This window comes from Pomacea canaliculata, linkage group LG4, assembly GCF_003073045.1.
Source record: "Pomacea canaliculata isolate SZHN2017 linkage group LG4, ASM307304v1, whole genome shotgun sequence".
Taxonomy (NCBI): domain Eukaryota; kingdom Metazoa; phylum Mollusca; class Gastropoda; order Architaenioglossa; family Ampullariidae; genus Pomacea; species Pomacea canaliculata.
Window position 1 is genome coordinate 16,440,635 of NC_037593.1, and position 19,212 is coordinate 16,459,846.

At 45.5% G+C, this 19,212-nt stretch overlaps 1 protein-coding gene across 6 annotated transcripts in view; it reads left to right on the forward strand.

Moving 5' to 3' along the window:
- Window positions 1-19,212, forward strand: part of LOC112561529 (adenylyl cyclase-associated protein 1-like) — a 66,711-nt gene that overhangs the window by 19,226 nt on the left and 28,273 nt on the right. The gene's annotated exons all lie outside the window — the stretch shown is intronic.

The following is a 19,212-nucleotide window of genomic DNA, read 5'->3' on the forward strand; positions in this document are numbered from 1 at the left end:
AGTACAATCGAACAGATATTCAGCCTGAGAGTCATAGTGGAGAAGCACATGCAGCATGGTATTCCAATTCACCAAAACTTTGTGGACTTCAAGAAGGCGTTCGATCGGGTCTGGCACGAGGGGCTATGGGACACCCTTCGGTCATTCCAGGTGGATGAGGGTCTGATCCGGACTATCATAGGCCTCTATGATGGATCTACGAGTTCCGTTCAGTTGCAAAACAAGATGGGGGAGCCCTTCCCCATGACCGTAGGCGTCCGCCAGGGCTGTCCTCTTTCTCCCGTATTGTTCAGCATCTACCTAGAGAAGGTGATGCGCAACGCATTGGAAGGCCACGAATCCTCGGTGTCGATCGGGGGAAGACCGCTAAGCAATCTTCGATTCGCTGATGATGTAGCACTAATCGCAGGCAGCAATGAAGAATTGCAGGACCTTACCAATCGCGTAAGTACATGCGCGAACCAATATGGGATGCTCGTCAGTACGGAGAAGAGTAAGGTTCTGGTGAACGCAATCAGTCCAGCAGAGGCTGACATTAAACTGAACGGGAAAACTCTGGAGCAGGTTCGGACCTTCAAGTACTTGGGATCCATCATGTCTGAGGATGGGTCAAGTGCGAACGATGTTCAGGCCAGGTTGCAAGCCGCGACCGTAGCGATGACAAGGCTGAATCGGATATGGAATAGCGGAAGGATCTCGTTCGCTACGAAATTCCGGCTCTATAAGTCCCTGATCATCCCGGTCTTGACGTACGGCTGCGAGACCTGGACGCTGCTGTCTGAGCAGGAGAGGAAGATAGCAGCGTTCGAAATGAAATGCTACAGGAGATTGCTCCATATCTCCTACAGAGAAGAAAAGACGAACAAGTTCGTACGAGACCTGGTCCGAAGTCTGGTGGGGTACCAAGAACCACTACTCTCCACAGTATAACGCCACAAGTTGAGATGGTTCGGCCATGTTATCCGACATGACGGCATACCGAAACTAGCCATGCAGGGAACTGTTAGGGGTAAGAGGCGTGTAGGGAAGCAGAGGAAACTTTGGCTTACCAATGTGTTGGAGTGGGCTGGAAAGTCGCTCGGAGACCTGAACTCCAGGGCGGCCGATCGGTTGCGGTATCGAAAGTTCGTTACCCGACGTCTGAGGATCATAGAATACCAACGAGACCAAAGAGTGGCAACGAGACACTCTAGAAAGAAATGATGTAACTATGACGGGTCTCATGGTGAGGTCTGGGAAGTAGACTGCGGTCACGGTAGTCTCAAACCCTATGGCGGGGAAGCTAGTCAGTCTCCCTGCCGCACAATGTACGTTTCCTATCACACAAGTGCATTTGAAAGTATTACTTCAAGTGAGAAAAAGCCAGGCAGGAAAGCGATGAAATGGGGGGAAGCTGGTGGTGACACGAGGCAAAGGAAGCACGCGGCGCATTGTTGGAAGAAATGAGATTAGCAGAGAGCTGTCCCCCCGTGATTTAGGGTGGTACAGTTTACCACACTGCAAGTGAGGCACGTCACTACACTCTCCAACCCCGCCAGCTTTCCTCATTTACAACCTTTTTTTAAAAAAAAAAATTTTTTTTTGTGTTTCTCTTTGTTTAAGATCTATTTCTTCCTCGAAGAAAGAAGCTTCACTGATTATAACTGGCGTATGGATTTACTCGGAACTAGCAGTTTACCGCAGAACCTATCTGTGATCTAGCGCGGACCCTCACGTCATTAAAATAGTTCTGAAAGCGTTTTTTTTGAGGGGCGGTGTAGAGAAAGAGGAGGGAAAAAAAAGTCTATCCGCTTGCTGTGCACCGTTTTCTGACACTTTTCGCACCGGTAGAAAGGTGAGATCGCAACAAAACCAGAATATGATTTTATCTCCATGTTGCATCAAGTCGCGTGTACCGCCTCTCTCTCTATCTTAAAACATTAAGAAACGGTGATATACTGTTTGTCATTGGCCTATCTATTGCACCATCATGTTTGTAGAGTCCGCGAGGCTCAGGGGAGCGCAGAACATTTTATTGTTTTCGTTGGATGCGCCTGTCAGAATACGCCTGAAAACAACTTTTTTTTCCCTGTTTGTTTTGTTCGCGTTTCCTTTTTTTTAAAAAGTCATTTTAGGTCGGCAGTAGAAGCTCGACATTTCTTGGTTCCTGGAATATATATTGTTATGTCCTTTGAATTGTTTTGCCGAGTTCATCTTCACAGGAGGCAGTGGTAAGGCCTTGACTCGCTTTCTTTCTTCCTTTCTGATGCTTCATGTGCGAATGCACACAGGACAACAGCTGTCAGCTTTTTTTTTTTTTTTTTTTTAAAGAAGAAAGACCTTGACTCAACTGTATGGGAAAAAACTTTCTTTTTTTACATCATACATACCATCTCTTTCCATCTCTCCCCCTCTCTCTCACTCACAGACAAACGCTCGCACGGTCTCTCCACTTTCCTCTGTCACTCCACTCTTTTACATTCCATCGTTACTTCTGTCTTCTTTTATGTATTTGGCTATCCTTATTGACCTTACCATCGTCGTCGTCCTTATTGCGAACCTCGTGGCCGATCACTGACGTGTGCGAACGGCACAATGTAAATTAACTGAGGTAGGCGGGCCCACGCACGTTGACTCCGCCCACTATCAATCACCATGCCATCACGTGTCACAGTGAGAGGTGTTAATCAAACACCTAGGCACTGTAGACCAGCTGACCCTTCGTTCTGTTTGAACTCGTGCCGTTAGGATTCAACGCATCCAATCGAAGAAAACACACACAACTCGGAAAAAATATCGTAGGACAAAGCCGTGGAACATTGATAGCAGCATGAGACCATCTTGTAGTCAGAGTGGGCACGGACAGGCAGCTAGTGGAAATTCTCGGGAAGTGGTGTCATGCGATCTAGGGAAAGTGAATAGCGAGTCTAAGATGATAACAGTTATATTCGTGGATAATTGCCTCTAAAGGCCATCGCATAATGTGACTTATTTCAAGCTACCAGCACAGCTTTAGGAAAGAGACTGTATAGGCCTCATGTCACTGGCAGTGGGAGTTTACTTTTTTTAAAGTAAATTGTATTCATATCTCTGTGTTTGTGTGTGTGTGTGTGACAGGCACCGTTGGCTGCTACATTCCCATTGCCAAAATCATCACACACAAAAACTGTTGAACGAAGGGACCTCTAGACCAACCAGTCGTATGTTTTACAGAAAGTATTTTCTTAGCAGGTTTTCGTGTCTCGTTTTTCCTTACTTGAAATGTCATGCATTTTCCACGTTTTCTGTTCAAAATATCGTATTTGTTCAATATTTTTAAAGTAAGGAATGTCGATGCACAGGGAGCCAGAAATGGTCGTCTGGAGTAACAACAAACTGTAGACCTTGCGTCATTGCAGATCGCATATGCAGCCTTCTGACCTTGCATAAACATGCAGCCTACAGCTTGTAGTTTCTATAAGCTTACTTACGAAATGTGCAGGTCCGTGGAGGCACATAAATAAAATTTTTTTTTAAAAGCCGTATGTATAGCCATACAGCGCCATTCTACGGCAGAAGACGGGTGCCTGTTGATTAGCCAGTGTTGGGGTTAGATGAGTTCTGCAGTGGCAGCCACTTGGATAGTCTTCCTATGTTTATGGGCCCTCGATTTGATAGTCTTCCTATGTTTGTCAGAGATATCTGCTACAGGCCATGGGACATATTTTTCTATCTCCCAGGGATGTTTCCCATGGGATTCCCCCACTTTCGGCTTTTGTTCTATAATTCCTGCTACTTCACATACATAGATGATTCAGAGGAAAGATTTAAATCCTTGATGAATGAAATAACAGTAAATTTTTTTGCAATATCAAGCAGACCACCATGGGAAATACAAATGTGTGCTGTCCCATCCCATCCCATGGGACGTTTCATGGGATTCCCATGGAGTGATCTAAGATATCAAAGAAATATTTCTGGAAGAGGCTTTACTTTTTAAAGACCATTTCTTGTTGTAGTAAAGGACAAAATCTCAGTCACAAAGGAGTACTTAAGGAAGGTCTTTCGGGTCTTTTCCACAGCAATTTTACAATCTCTTGGGTTACTGCAGGACTAATAGGTATATCTAGAGTATATCTTTGATTTAGGCAATCGAACTAGCACCAGTGAAAAGCAAAATCTTTAAAAACCATTCAGCTATTAAATCTCACTTTTTGTTGGTGTAATCCTTTCGCCAATTAGTAACTTGTAAGGATATCGTGTTTTTTCCCTCTCATTGTATTCTAGAGTACTGTTGGGTAATTATTTTAGATGATTTTGGAAAAGCCTAGACGACGAAAGCGTGACATAGATGGCATTACGCTGCCACTGGAGCAAGAACATCAAGTTCATCTTATAAGTCGAAGAACACGGTTTTTTTTTCCAGCACCAGTGGGACGAGTGGAGGGGAACACCACAAACGCCGAAGAATGGCGTAATTTTTATGATTTAGCTCTTGCGCGTGGAGTTGACAGTGTGGCTTATCGCGCTCGGCAAAGAGTTAAATCTTTCGGCTGATGATGTGCGTATGAATTGCTGAAAGCTGAAAAGCGTGGACAGCTGGCTAAATCGGCTTACAGAAATTTTCGGCTTTTTATTTTTTTTCCTACCCTCACTCTCAGAAACAGCAAGAAGAGGGTCATCTCGGTGCTAGAACAGTTAACCCAACGAGATAATATTTTTGGGGGAGATCCCAGTAAACAATAGAGAGAGGGCTGGGGTGGTACTGTTTGTGGAGAAGTGGAGAAAGGGGTGGGAGAGGCCGCTGTGGGGACGTTGGTAAGCATGGTCGGGGTGATGGGGGGACTTGGTGTGTTACCCCGAGCCAGCAGGCATAGCCAGGGCGGTTTTCCTACCGACCTGTCGCTCTCTCGTCTCAAAGCGCGCGTGATTAACGCGTGTTGATAAATCGGTAAAAATGTTGAGGAATGAGAGCTAGTTGGGATGAGGTGGAGGTGCAGGAGAGTCGGGGGAAGGTAGCTCGAGGTTAGTCTTTGATGTGACACTGCTCTGATAGGGTTTGCTCCCCGGGAAGCCGAAACAAGGAGACTGAGTAGAGATAAAGCAGTAGGTGTGATAAACATCTAAGCAGTGTCATCTTTTCCTCTACCCCTTTCCGCCACCCGCCCCTTTTCTGTCCCAAGATTAACCTTTTGTTGTATCGAGTTAAAAGTATAGTGTGGCCTTTTTGGTTGTGCTAGATGTGTCGATGTAGCTCTGTGGACCTCCCCTCCCCATCACACACACGCACCAACACGCACACTCTTACGTGGTAGTCCGCTTGACTACCAGAGCACGGATGTCAAGTTTAGGGACAGCTCTTGTTTTCTTGGCGCCGGAAGATGCTATCTGCCTCAAAGGGTTGACTAGAGTTGTCGTTCTCGCGTTGATTTATCTGCCCGTTATGGTTTGTCGATGACAACGGTGAAGGAACTCCGTCTTCATTGCACCTAGCGCCATCAGCAGGCGGCGGGCTGGAATCGCCAGGCGTGGCTCTCTTGTGCTCCCTGTCTTGTTAACTTAAATTTTCTTTCTCTCGTTTTCAGTTATACAAAGCCTTGTTTCGAATGACAGAAGAACACTTTTCTTGCCCATACAACGCAGTTCTTACGATTTTCGAAGTTGAGGCAATAGAAGTGGATATGTGGGATTACATTTTAAACTTGTCAGACCACTCGACAAGTTCTGCGTATCGTGTACGGAAGAACTTCTCCCTTAACCGAGGTATCGGAGGTCCTACGTTGTAGAGCTCAGTTCCTGTAGAGGACTTACTGTGTTGAATTCATTCTGGCAGTCTGTATCATGTGACCAGGGTGCACTAGAGAGCCTTCGATGCATGCGCATTGCGCATGTCAAGAACCCTGATATCTTCCTCATTGCAGAAGCCAGAAATAATACTACAGTTTCAGGATTTATTGCCGTTAATGTATCGATTACATCTGTAATGTTTTCTGCGTATGCTAATCTTAGACCCTGGCAGTCGTGACGATTTTGTTTGTTTCTTCTTCTTTTCCGTAAATGAAATCGCTGTTCGAGAATGATCTGAATCATACTACCGTGCGAGTGCTAGTCTAAATGAAATTCGATGAAATGGGCCCTCCCCCACCACCCACCTTTTCAAGAGGCAGCCAGGTCGTTGATACGGTACTTAGTTATTCTAACGGTAGGAGCAAAAAACTTGTCTTGCCGCTCACTGGCAGCGCTGGTCTTCAACAGATGGTTGCAGCCGTGCCAAACGTTTCTCCTCGGCTTAAAACAGGTTTTGGAGGTGAATCGAAACCCAGAGAAGAGCACGTATGGAACCTTAGCCTCCATAAAATATTTTCAAAGGTTGGATTCGATACCTTTTTCGTAGGAGGTCGCGACCTGCTGTGCGCTGACTGGAAACATGGCGGCGTCAGCATCATTCAGCGCCGTGGCTAGGCTGCACGCATCCGTTGGGCGATGTCAGCAGACGCGTAATGTTGTGTCCTATCACCTTACTTCACAACAACATTCCCGGAAAATGCCGCGTGCATATGGGCCGCCGAATTTTCATGGATGCGTCGCGTGAAAAAAAATTCTTTGTTATTGAACATTCAGGGAAGAGGCTGCGAAAGTCCTAGAGAAGCGCATCATCTTACGTAGTAAACCTTCCGCTCTAGTGAAGAGTCTACAGTACTGGGATGTTAACTTGTTATTCTATAAGACTGTAAATGCAATCTCTAAATATTTTTGTAGGTTAGAGAGAGAGAGAGAGAGAGAAAAAAGGAAATGCACAGAGAGACTGAGTGGCTATTGTATAAGGGCTTTTCGCGTCTTCTTTTGCGACTTGAAGCATCCACGTGACAAATGAAGTAAACATTGTGTCCGGATAACTCTCCTGCACTGCCACATCAAGTGCATGCGCCAATAGGTCAGCCACCGGCCTCTCTCCCTCTCTCCTATGCAATGAGCTACATACATATATACATATGCGTTCACGGTAGGCGTGCATGATAAAGAAGTAAACAGCTGCCGACCTTTAAATAGACCGTAATCTGCATCGAGGTGGGTTGGTGTTGGTGATGCTCCCCGTAGCACCGGATGCGTGGGCGGGGTTGAGGGGGGCAAATTCATCTGCTGTATTTCAGACGACTTCATCTCCCTGGTTTCATTTACTGTTTCGACCACGTGCTTCCTGGTTTCTCCTTGGTGACTTTCCATTAGGGAAGTAGCCACCACCTGTATTCTCGTAAATGTCTGCATTGTCGTGCGAACCCTAGTTTCATCTAGCTATTCCCGTGAGGCGCCGGCGAACCATTCTGGCCAAAGAGCACCTGCCGTCAGGCTGTTTTATCGGGGAACAATGACCAGGGATGATGAGACGGGGAACAGGGATGTTGGGGTCAGTCAAGTGGCCAGTAACGACGATTCGGCGAGCAGTTCTGTCTGGGTATGCAAGACAATGAATGACTGGGCTGTGCCTGGGTATTCCTCAACACATACACTTTTGTCCACTTTTGGGCCGCCAGACCGCTATTAGGTGTGCATTAAAATGAAAGAACTGCTTGTCGTAGAAAGACAGGACAGTGTACCTAATTCTGTGAGAAAGAAAGTACAGTTTTTAAAGGCCAAGCGCAGTCAAAGTTGCCTTTAAATGACGCATACTAACGCTCAGAATTTAGTGGCAAAGAATTGTTTGGCTTGCCGTGTACTATAAGTGCAGCGATTGCAAGTAAAGCGAGGTAGTGTCAGGCGTCAGAGACATTTTCTGTAGTTTTGAAGTTACTAGTCTCATACAGCTGGAAAACATAAGAAATGAAAAGATAATTTTATTGTAAAGATGTAGCTTAACAATCAGATAAAATTGCTGATGAAAGTGAGGCCATAAAATGAGTCTAATAAAAGCACATAACTGGATTGTTTTTATTATTATGTCTGTTCTTTAAGATTTGGAGGACTTTTTTTTATTGGAGCGTATGTTACTTGGCATAGCGATCAAGTGCAAGCGCTTACCGCTCCTTACACTCTTACAATATATGTGTCATGCGGCGCTTTGCACGATTTAAACAAGACTACCGGTAGAGAGCTTGCCAAAAAAATATTTGTTTTAAACAAACTTGGGTAACAGCGGAACTAAAGAGTCGTGAAGAGTCATCTGTCCAAGAAAAATTGTCTTCTTGGGGGTCGTGAATTTTTCCGTTTTAGAGTCCCCCTTAAATGATGTCATCGCATGTTACAGCCTGTCCTTACAGGCGAATCCAGTGGCTATCGGATGCACAAGTTGCACAAGAAAGGCTGGACATTGTGCCGCAGTGTTTACAGTGCTTCCTTACATTCGTTGGCAGTAGATTGGAGTGCGCACGGTCCTCGAGAAAAAGAGGGCTTGAACCTGGTGCCGCAGCAGCAGGAGGTCAGAACTTTCACAAGGACCGTCTTGGTCGTGATTTCAAACTCCCGACATGCTCCATTGCGGGCGCGAGTTGCTCGGAGATGATGTATGCTCGCGAGAAGTGGTGCGCGAATCTCGCGCGTGCGAAATGGCGCGCTACGTCATGAAGAAAAACGACAACCACGGATTTTTGACTTCGGCAGGAGATGCTAGTGTGCAGCTACCAGATGGTCCCGCCCAGTGCTCTCACTAAGACCGGAGACCGGGCAGCAGCGCTGGCTGTGGCTTTGCCGCACGGTGGCGGAACGTGTGTTTAATGATGTGCATCACCCTTTACCACGACGGTTCCGAGGGCAGCCGTAAGCAGAGGATGAAACGTTGCGCCACTTAATTACTCGCTTTTTGTGCGACACACACAAAAGTTCCGAGTTCTTTAACCTCTCTTTGTAGCCCGAACTTTGTCACACACACACACGCGCGCGCGCATGCGCATGCATGCATCTAATAAGGTTGGAGGTGAAGGGTAACGATACTGAGGTGAGGAAGAAAATGGGTGAGCTAGGAGAGAGGTCAGAGCGGTACTTCAATCTCCTCTATCTCTCATGCTCAGTCTGGGTACATTACGCTGTGTTGGACCGTTTTACATTTGCTTTTTGTTTCGTTATATTGTTTAAACGTCTCTTTGAACTACACGGTGCATCTTCATTTTTTTTTTCAACTAGTTAGCGCACCGTAAATAAAACCTTTCATGCTACAGTGCTTACCCAATCTTTTTTTCTGCACCGATCTTACCCGTTGTAAGAACCAAGTACCCCGTGGAAGGAAGCCAAAGGGAAGAAATTCTCTCTGTATCCTTTCCCGCCCTCCTTTTTTCTATAACAATTAGCTTAAATTTCGCCAGCATTGTCGTGTGAACAAAGTTGGGAAAATAAATAATTTTCATCAGCACCCCTCTCGCTTTTTGTCTTGTTGTTGTTGTTATTGTTTTGGGTCGTGTCAGTCCAGGTGAAGTGGAGAAGCTGTGGTATTTTTGCCGATCGCCCGATGCAGGGACTGGAATGTCTGACGTCTGTAGCTGCACACAGAAAACTTTCCAGACAATTTAGACTCGGCAGCAAACTGAAGCTGAGCCGCGTTTGTCGTGCGAAAGATCCAGGCTATCGAGTGTCCAAAACATTTGTGTGACCGTGTCTGTGTGTGTGTTTGTGTTTATGTTTTTCGCCCCACTTGAGCAACATCCACTCACTGGTGTCTGATTTGTTCCCTTTTCATGGCAGACGAAAGTACGAGTAGGCTTGCATGCCTGTTTGTGCTGCCTAGTGAACTCGACTTCTGGTGTTAAAAAAGTACATTTTCTACCTCCCATCTCGCTGGCTGTCTTGTGGTGTCTCCTCCCTGGATAATGTGATCCGTTGGGTGCAAAGTTGAGGTACAGTGTGATGTAAGACGAAATAACGATACATTAGGTGTTGGGTGTTGGTTAGCCTGTCACTCGTCCGCATGTTTTAACGTTGACATATAGAACTTAGTCATCTGTCGTTTTATCAGGTGACCACACACACACACACACCTGAACCTCGCTTTTTGAAAAAAACAAAAAACAAACCAACAACATTGTAACGGTTTTGCACCAGAGTAAACATTTAGGGGCATTCATCACAATTTTCATCTTTCAAGGTTTAAGATTGGCAGTGTTGTCCATAGGAATGGGAATCCCATGGGAATCCCATGGGAAACGTCCCATGGGATGGGATGGGATGGGACAGCACACATTTGTATTTCCCATGGTAGTCGATACTTGATATTGCAAAATAAATTTACTGTTATTTCATTCATCAAGGATTTAAATCTTTCCTCTGAATCATCTATTGTATGTGAAGTAGCAGGAATTATAGAACAAAAGCCGAAAAGTGGTTTTCAGTGTTGTCCATAGGATTGTTAATACCATGGGAATCCCATGGGAAACATCCCGTGGGATGGGACGGGATGGGACAGGCATAAATTGCCATGGGACGGGATGGGACGGGATAGAAAAATATGTCCCATGGACAACCCTGAAGATTGGTATTAGAATGCGATGACTCTTCAAGACATAAATTATTTTCCTTTAGACTCCGATGACATGGCATTCTTTCTGCCACCGTTTCGTCACCAGGACCGCGTAACGGGAAACCATTACAAAAGGAAGGGTGTGAAAAAGGACTGGCATAATGGAAAAGGTTGTTAGGAGTAAGGCTTACGGAAGAGGTGTGTTTTCAGTGCATGTTTAAAGGATTCAATAGTGGGTAGGTAGCGGATATAGAAAGGAGAGAGCTCCATTGTTTCGCTGCATAATAGCTAAAAATATTGTGCCATATGTCGTTTGGTGACAGGAAGAGTAAGGAGATGATCACCAGACGAGGAGCGGAGTTGTCTGGATAGGATGTAGAGAAATAATCAGGGCAGGTGCCAGCAAAGAAATTAAAACACAGCACGGACAGTTTACACAGCTCTCTCTCTCTCTCCCACCCACACTCCTACATCCCTTTCCATATTCTTCCTTCCATGCAATAATAATAGACTACGAGAAGTTAAAAAAAATTGCAAAATTAATAATATAAAAATCGAATGCAGCTACGGTGAAAAAGCGAAATTAAATTAGTCAAGCGAAGCTTGTAACTAATATCATGTTTCGGAGAAACACGATTTGTAAATTAACTACCCCGTGTACGATTACACCACACACACACACAAAATTAATCAAACAACGCTAACCTGAAGGTTCGTATCCCACTCCCACCCATAATCGCAACACGGAACACTGAGCTTAGCGGAAGTAATGATGCCAAAGCGTGTGAGCATGCGCACTGTGAGCGGAACTCTTCGTGCACGAAAGGTGGCGGCCCGGCTGCTGGCACAGCTGAGCTTGCGACACCGGCATCTGCGTGAGATCATCTTCAGTGGTGCTGTCGGAGGTGCAGATAATTTCAGTCTAGTAAAACTGAACCGGAGAACGAGAGACGGGGGAAGAATTGGCCCATTACTGTCCCGCAGCCGACACATATAGTGCCTTATTTGACACTTTCACCACGCCTTCTCTCTCTCTAACTAGGTGGAAGAAAGGAAGCGTCGTAACGAAGGTAGAGAAAATGCGCAGTCGTGAAGCGTGCACCTGACACCACCCACGTTGTCAGTCGTTAACGTTTACTGCTTGTAAAAGAGTTGGGCGAGGCTGTGTAACAAGTGAATGTTATTAGAGGCAAGTGTGGAGGGCGCTCGCTGATACCACCGCGCAGCTTCTCCCTCTTCCTGATAGCAGGCGGAGATGGGGTAGCTATTTAAAGTACCTTGCGGCTTATGGAAGAGTTATGGCGATGTTTAAAAAAGACAAAATGAAAAGAGAGAGAGAGAAAAAAAAATCGATACATGGAAAACGCAGACTTTATTTGCTCGTTGTAATAATTCTTTTAAGCGTATCCATCTTGATTTATGATGGTAAGGGGGGGGGGGAGAGTAATCCTCCTCACCCGAAAGCCCTCACCATACACACACAGACTCAGACGCTCGAAATATGTAAAACTGGATAAGGTTAAAGTATAGGAGGGCACTGAAGACGAATTTACTCGTTGGTTTGTCTGGCCGACGAAGATGAGCTTTAAGGGGTCGCAAGACCGCTTTAATTGCTGAAGAAGCGTTCAGCAATAGTGATCTACAGCGGAGGTTTCCTCTGTAGTCACTATGTTTACTTTATTTATTTGTGCTTTCAACTTTGCAGCTGGATTATCTCCCTTGTCATTAATATCATCGTCGTCATCATTATTATCATCAATACCATCATCAACATATCTTTTTTCCTTTCATCCCTCCATTCTTCATCTTTACTCGGATGAGATAAGGAGAGAATAAATGCCTGCATTTCGTTAGAGGAAGATGTGAAGCAGGGGAGGGCTAGCTCCTCTAGAGGGCGCTGGAGGAAGCACGTGAAGCGGAAATGGCGTGAAAGTTGAGGGGCGTGCGATGGGGTCCGTGTGTGCGAAGGCGTCAGAGTGGAACAGGACAGCAGCAAAGAAAGAGGCCTGAGGGTAACGTGTTAATATGAGAGAGATGGTTGCCACCATCAATTACGGTTTTATTTTCCTGTTCGCGAGGCAGAAACAAAGTAAGCGACTATGCTGTAAGAGGGAAAGGGTTAAGGGTCCTAGAGTGTGAACTAATTCGTTTCTGGCGACATGCGGGTGGGTTCAGAGATGCTCCATACACAGTTTTGATAGATCCTAGCGCGTGCTGGTTTTCTGTATCGGATTAATTTCACTTTTTTTTCCACTTGTATAGCAGACTGCGAGAGTAAATCCTGGTTTTTGTTATAATCAGATTTCACCTACAAATGCGCGATGTCTTTTATTTAAATTTTTTTCTTTCCTTGTGAAGACAAACTTCCGCGTCTGTTGCATCTTTCATAACTTCCTTTCGAATTCTATATCCCCCTCCTCCTCTCACTTTTCCCATTTCCCTGTCTCCCCGCCTATTTCTCTCTCGACTTCTCATCGGCTGTGAAAAATTGCCGCTGTAGACCACCTCTGTGGCTTGCACTGTATGGGGCGCCGAGGCCGATTTTTACGTTTTTCCTTTGCATTCTAGCAGAATTGTATACATACAATGCATTTTATAGCTACAGAATGAAATTGTATGCATAAAATGAATTGGATAGTAACCTTTGGTATAATGAAATACTTTGGTTTTAGAGAGATTTTCTTTCTCTGGTTATAGAATGAATTCTATGTTTACAGAATTTACTCTCTGAAGTTTCCTGTTTTTAGAGTTGTCTTGGTCATATTTTAATACTTCTCTGATTGTGTGAAACTGTATGTAGCAGTCCCTGAATTCTTTCTTGACTCTACAGTTCCACCACGTCTTCTTTTGTTGTTTTTTCTTCGTTGTCATTATTTTCGTGATTTTATATAATATCAACATAAAACGTTAGTGTATCATGCAGTGCACATTCCATAGAGGCACAGCTCTCTGAGTAAGTCTAGGAGCCGGGCTACAGGCTGCTTTGCTCCCGTCATCATCATCTGTCTAGAGCCACGCTGTTTATCATCGTTATTGCCTGTCACATGACTAGAACAGGGGCAAAAAGGTTTCAGAAGCTTATTTTTCTTGTACGATTTTCCCCTCCTCATTCATTACTTGTGATATTTCAGAAATGTTTTGACGAAGGTGCGTAATGGGTAATCAGCAGATACAGGCTTGTTATGAAGACTGCATTTTTTTTTTTATTATCTTGACATCGGTTGGGGTTTTTTTTTTTTTTGTTTTTTGTTTTTTGTTTTTTTTTTGGTTTGTTTGTTTGTTTGTCGCAAGTGAACAAGGAATGGAGTGGAGGCGTTTAGGGATCGTTCTCCTTCTGAGGATATAGCACACGTTGTATTTCTTGTAAGTGTCGCGGATATAATGCAGAATTCATTCTGTTTTCATACTTTTAGAAAATCCAGCATGTATTCTCATGTGTAAGGTTGCAATTTTGTCGCAAGTAAGAAGGGTTTAACTTTTGCACTCGTGGGATTACGCCTGTTGTCACAACCTGGGCGTGACACGGTTGCCAGGACTGAGCGTGGGGTCACCTGCTGTTGTCAGAACAGGACGTCTAACGAGAATGGGTGACCACTGTGTTTAAGAATCACATAACTAACGCTGATGAAGTGTCCAGTCATTCGTTGTTTGCCAGCACGGCTTTTGCCAACGTCAAACACTTGTCGGGACCACAAAAATGCTCGGCGCATGCGCAACAGTTCTGGCCTTTGGCCTTTCGAGACCTGCGGCCTGTTGCACAGAATGTTACGGTTCTGTAGCTGTCTGGTGAACGATGAGCGGTCAGCGTCGAAATACTCTTGAAATACAAGTGGCCGAGTGGGTAAAGGACAAGTGGGTAAAAATTGGTTCTGAAGATTGGAGAATGAGGCTTTAAAGTACAACATCACAGTTTCTTTGTTCCCTGTTTTACATTCTTCTGGAACCTGACACAGGTGCCGCACAGCGGAGAAGGAACAACAGGAAAGGTCAACCTCTCGTATTTTGGCCCGTGCTTACCCCTCATCCGTTTTCTCAACTCCTACCACGGATACCTGACGATCTCAAAGCCGCCATTCCGTCGTCTGAAGAATCTTAGTGGGTAGGAAAACATCATCGCCTCCTGCACATCTTCCAGTGCTTGTATGCAACTGTCTTAGAAGGTCCACGAAAGAACACAGCCGGTACTTCTTAAATTCAGGCTCAAGTGGCACAGCGGCTTCAGGGATCACTGAAAGAAGAAATACGTACACGGACTCTTGCCTTCTCGTTTCGTTCATCCATGTACATGGAGATTAGTATGTCGGCAGATAACTCTGGTTGATAAGGTCTTCACATAGTAACTCTCTTTTTTTATAAATTTCAGATATATATGAAAACAACTGAGAGGAGGGTGAAAGAATTAGTTTCATCTTCGGTTAGCTTTTATATGCGTTTATGGAGGAAGGGGTTTTGAAATGTAGTCTGAGTTTTTAAAAGTGTGAGAACAATATACAATATTTAAGAAATAGTATAAATACTGGATTGTTACCGAACGTCGTGCTTTTTGTGAACTACAAATCTTATACGAATATGCTGGCGAACCTCATTCTTTTTAGGGATTAAAGCTTATTCTTCCCTGTAAGTGTCTCTTAAAGGCTCATCCTGAAATCCTGGTACCTTACTGTCTCTCGTTTTCATCGTGCCGCCTTGTATACCATTTGTACCAGGCCTCAGGCACGCACACACAAAAGAAGAATTTGTTTTAAAGATTTTAACCTGTGCTGTTTCTTGCACCACAACATGCGCTTCACACGCGCGCGCGCGCGCACACACACACGAGACAGGAAAAGGACTAACAGACGGATGGACAGGCAGGCAGATCGTCTGCACGGTCTGTTGTGGGAAGAACTGTTTAATAGATGATCGTTGCCGAGTCGCCTTAACTGGCAAACACTCATAGTCCTCTCGAACATGGCGGCGACTGCATGGATTATCAGTCTTTCCAGAACCTGCTTCGTCGTGGGCGGATAGAAGGAAAGATGAGATGGCAAGAGAAATGGGCGAGGTGGTAGTGGCCTTGGTTACAGTTTACAGCGATTGACAAGTCTGGCTGCAGCTTATCGGTCCGCGTGTTTGTCCTGCTGCTGCCAGCAAGTTTGTCGGTGAGCAACACCCTACGAGATGCTATCGTACGACCATTTCAGCTGAAAAGGCAACGCATTTGCCAAAGCACCAGCTGTATATCCAGCTTTGTTTTTGTGCACTGGTTTGGAAATGGTTTACAACCAGTGACGTTGCATCTGTGGAGTGTAACAAAGCTTGAGAGTCAACCATGCGACAGTGACGATAATGAGGGCAATAAAAAGACGAGTTTAGCACGGCGCTTGTGAAGCTTCACATCACTTTTTTTTTTTTTTTTTTTTTTTTTGTGGTGAAGTTGGGGCGTCTCCTTTTTCTCAGAGTGAGGGTAGGGCGGGGCGTTGGACGTTAGGATGTCATTTGCCATCCAAGGACATCAGTCGCAGTGCAAGGTCGTTGGAGAAGGGGTCACGGCGACCTGGGGCTGAACGCCGGCTCGTCCTTTCGGTCGACCTTTACGGTTCCAGAAATAGAGACCGCATGGCACTTTCTTCACAAAGTGTTTCTGTCGGCGTTGTAAAGCGAAGGAAGTGGAAACAGCTGCGGTAACCGTAGTGCTGTAGGGAGGGACGGCTAGGTGTGGCTGCGAGTTGCTGCGCGCCTAACCAAGCGGCTAGGAGCTCGGCCGGTGCAGCGCTGTGCTGTACTTGCTGGGAGAGTCGGAGAGCGGGCGACTACAAGGGACAGCTCGCAGAACGACCTTAGCAACTTATTAGTCGCAGAAGGTGAAACTGCGCGGATTATTTGTCGCGTGAAAAAGTTTTGGTTTATACCTAAAAATACTAGATCGGCTGGCTCGGCTGTGACTCGATACACTCTGCCTATTCATTCAATGAGGGAGTGGGGGAGAAATAAACTTTTTCGCGTTCATAAGCGATTGGACTCAGACGGTAGGACGTGCTGCTGTTTTGGCGGCGTGCAAAATGTAAATTATACATTTGAAAGGACCGTCCACTTGCTACCCATGATTTGATGAAACTGTGCATGTTGTAGATGAATTTCCCGACCGACCGCGCACCAAATGATGACGTCACAGAGGAGACTAGCTTCCAGTACGAGCGGCGGCAAAGATGTGGAGCTGCTGATACTGCTGCAAGGTGGTTGGCAGCAGTTGAGAAGATTGCAGGGTTTCAGTAGTTCCACTTGGACGGTGGTTCGCGTCCCAGCGCCAATATAGCTATCACCAGAGAACCTCCCGATTGCAGTTCCAATCAACACGCATGACATGATGTACTATTTATAGAAAGGCATATACGTTCTGGTGGTGAATGACGTCACCGGTGCTTTCCGCTCATGCGCGTCTTTCGCAAGGACTTCCGGCTGGCTGCTAGCCGGTCTGCAGTGTTGTTACTGATCCCTCCGCGCTCGTTGACTTCTGCTGCTTTATCGTGAATCATATGTTGTGTGGGCATCAAGCAGGCTTGTCAAAACTGCCTGCAATGCACTCGTACATGCCAGAGGACCGGGAAGGGGAGGGTTAATGGGTAGAACGTGATGCCCTCGGCGGAGGAGACCACGTCATCTCTGCTTTGCAGCCTTACGCGGATAGCTATCGGGGTCCTTCGCTCAGCGGATCAGATCTCAACTGCACGTATACCCTCAGAATTTTTGACACATTACTCGGAAAAGTTATGTTATACATCAAAGGAATGAGTGGGTTTTTCTGTTTTTGTTTAGGAGAGTTAATGAAATTTTAACCGTAGTTATCTTTGGGCACGTCGTTCGCGCGAAATTCCAGGCTACAGGCACAAGGAGTTGCGTTTTCTCTGGATCTCTTGGTTTGCCAAGAAAAATAACACAGATTTTCTGTGGCCTTTTCTTCGTCGTCGCGAGGAGAGGGGGAGGCCTCACGATGGCAGGGCTATTGCAGGACTTTGTCCTGTTCCTCACTGTGAGGGGACGACCTGGCACCAGACTTGCATGTCGAGGTCTACAGCTTGCCACGTCTTGAGGCACGAAAGGTTGAGAGCGGTCAAGACATGGATGTGGGCGGTCAGTGGACAGGACAGAGGACTAAAGATATGCTGAGGAATTCGCGAGAGTGGAGAGCAACTACCCTGCCATTGCACAGTGAATTTTAATCTGGCGATCCTTTCTGTTATGAATCTGAGTAAGGAAGATAAGCAGTCAACATGAATTTTAGGGCATGTTACAAGATCTCCTTGGCGATCCTTAAAGCTGATTGGCTGAGCTCTTATCTCGTAAGATGAAAAGAAAGTATTTAGGTAGAAATGGGGACAGATAGTTCCAATAATGTCAACCTGGAACTTACAAAAAAATTTAATTATCTTTTATTGGTGGTATTGATGTATATGGAACCTCTGGTATGTCGACTACACGAGTAGTAAGCTGGACTCCTTTGCGAACAGCGATTTCGAAATCGTCAGCTATAAGTTTGAACTAATAGAGAATTGAAACCTGCATCGCCGACAAACACGAACTAGTTCATGGTTGATCGGCTCTAATTCAGAAGGGACCTCAGACTGCCTGAGCCAGGTTAAGAACCGGAATGCTCGCCAGACCACGAGGTTTAAAGCGGTATCTGAACTGAGAAATCCTTCACTTGTTTTCGCACTGAAAAGTTCTTCTTAATTAAGAGAACATCGTCCACAACCTGGTTTTCTTGTTGACCGGTGATCTAGGTTTCTTCGTTAAGAACAAGCTGCGATAGACGGTGAGCCCTTTCCCTACTTACAGCGCCCGGCAGAATGTGTGAAGCATGCTCCTGCAACACCCACAACTGGTTAAAGGCGCGTGCCTGACCCTCCCTCATAAACCATTCCCCACTTTTCTCAGTTTGCTGAGACATTGGCCAGACACGGTAGTTGTCTCGAATATTGGTGTCAGGGCATCTGCTTTCCACGAACTGCCACTTAACCTAGCTAGCTAAGTGTCGCGTTATTTTGCTACATGCAGCCTGTCCCTCCTCGCGAGGGCTTTCTCCTCTCATGCTGTAATGTTGTGCGTTGTGCACCTTGTCGAAGGTTGTGGCCAGGCGTTCTCTGCTAACCAGGTGCAATCGAGGTTATAATTAAGGTGCGACGACAAATAAACATACATCTCCACGCGACTAAATTATACATAATTGTTATTAACGGCACTTGGTATGAACACTTTGTAAAGGGACCGTGTCGAGAGCATACGCACACTCTTCTGAGTAAACTATTTTGAACTATCTTCCTAGGAATGTGTGAAATTTGACAATTTGCTTTTATAATTTAAGCAAATATTTATCGATGAAACCGATCTCTCTCTCTCTCTCTCTCATTGTGTGCATTGATGTGTTTAGGAGATGCATTTGTAAACCCGTCTGCCGAAATATTAAGGGCTGGGGGTCATGAGCGTTCGCGTGCAATGCGGTAATTTAAGTGAAAAACTCGCAAAGATGATGCACATGACTTGTCGAGATAACAGCCAATAGATAAGCTCTTGATGTTTTCCCCCTTTGCTTCCCGTTTGGTCTTTAGCAACGGCGTCGCCGTCCAGCGTGGTTGCCACTCACACGTGTCAGAAATTGTACATTTACTCTGGCGTTCTGATCTGCCGGGTGGTGTTAGCAGACGAGAGGAATTAGTGGTTATTAATAATGACAAAGCTGCTATAAGACCGTAGATAGAAAGTTTTTCTGAATATGGCCTGTTCACAGCATGGTAGCGTCTTTGTAGAGATTTTAGGACGCTTGTCTCAGGTGCTGT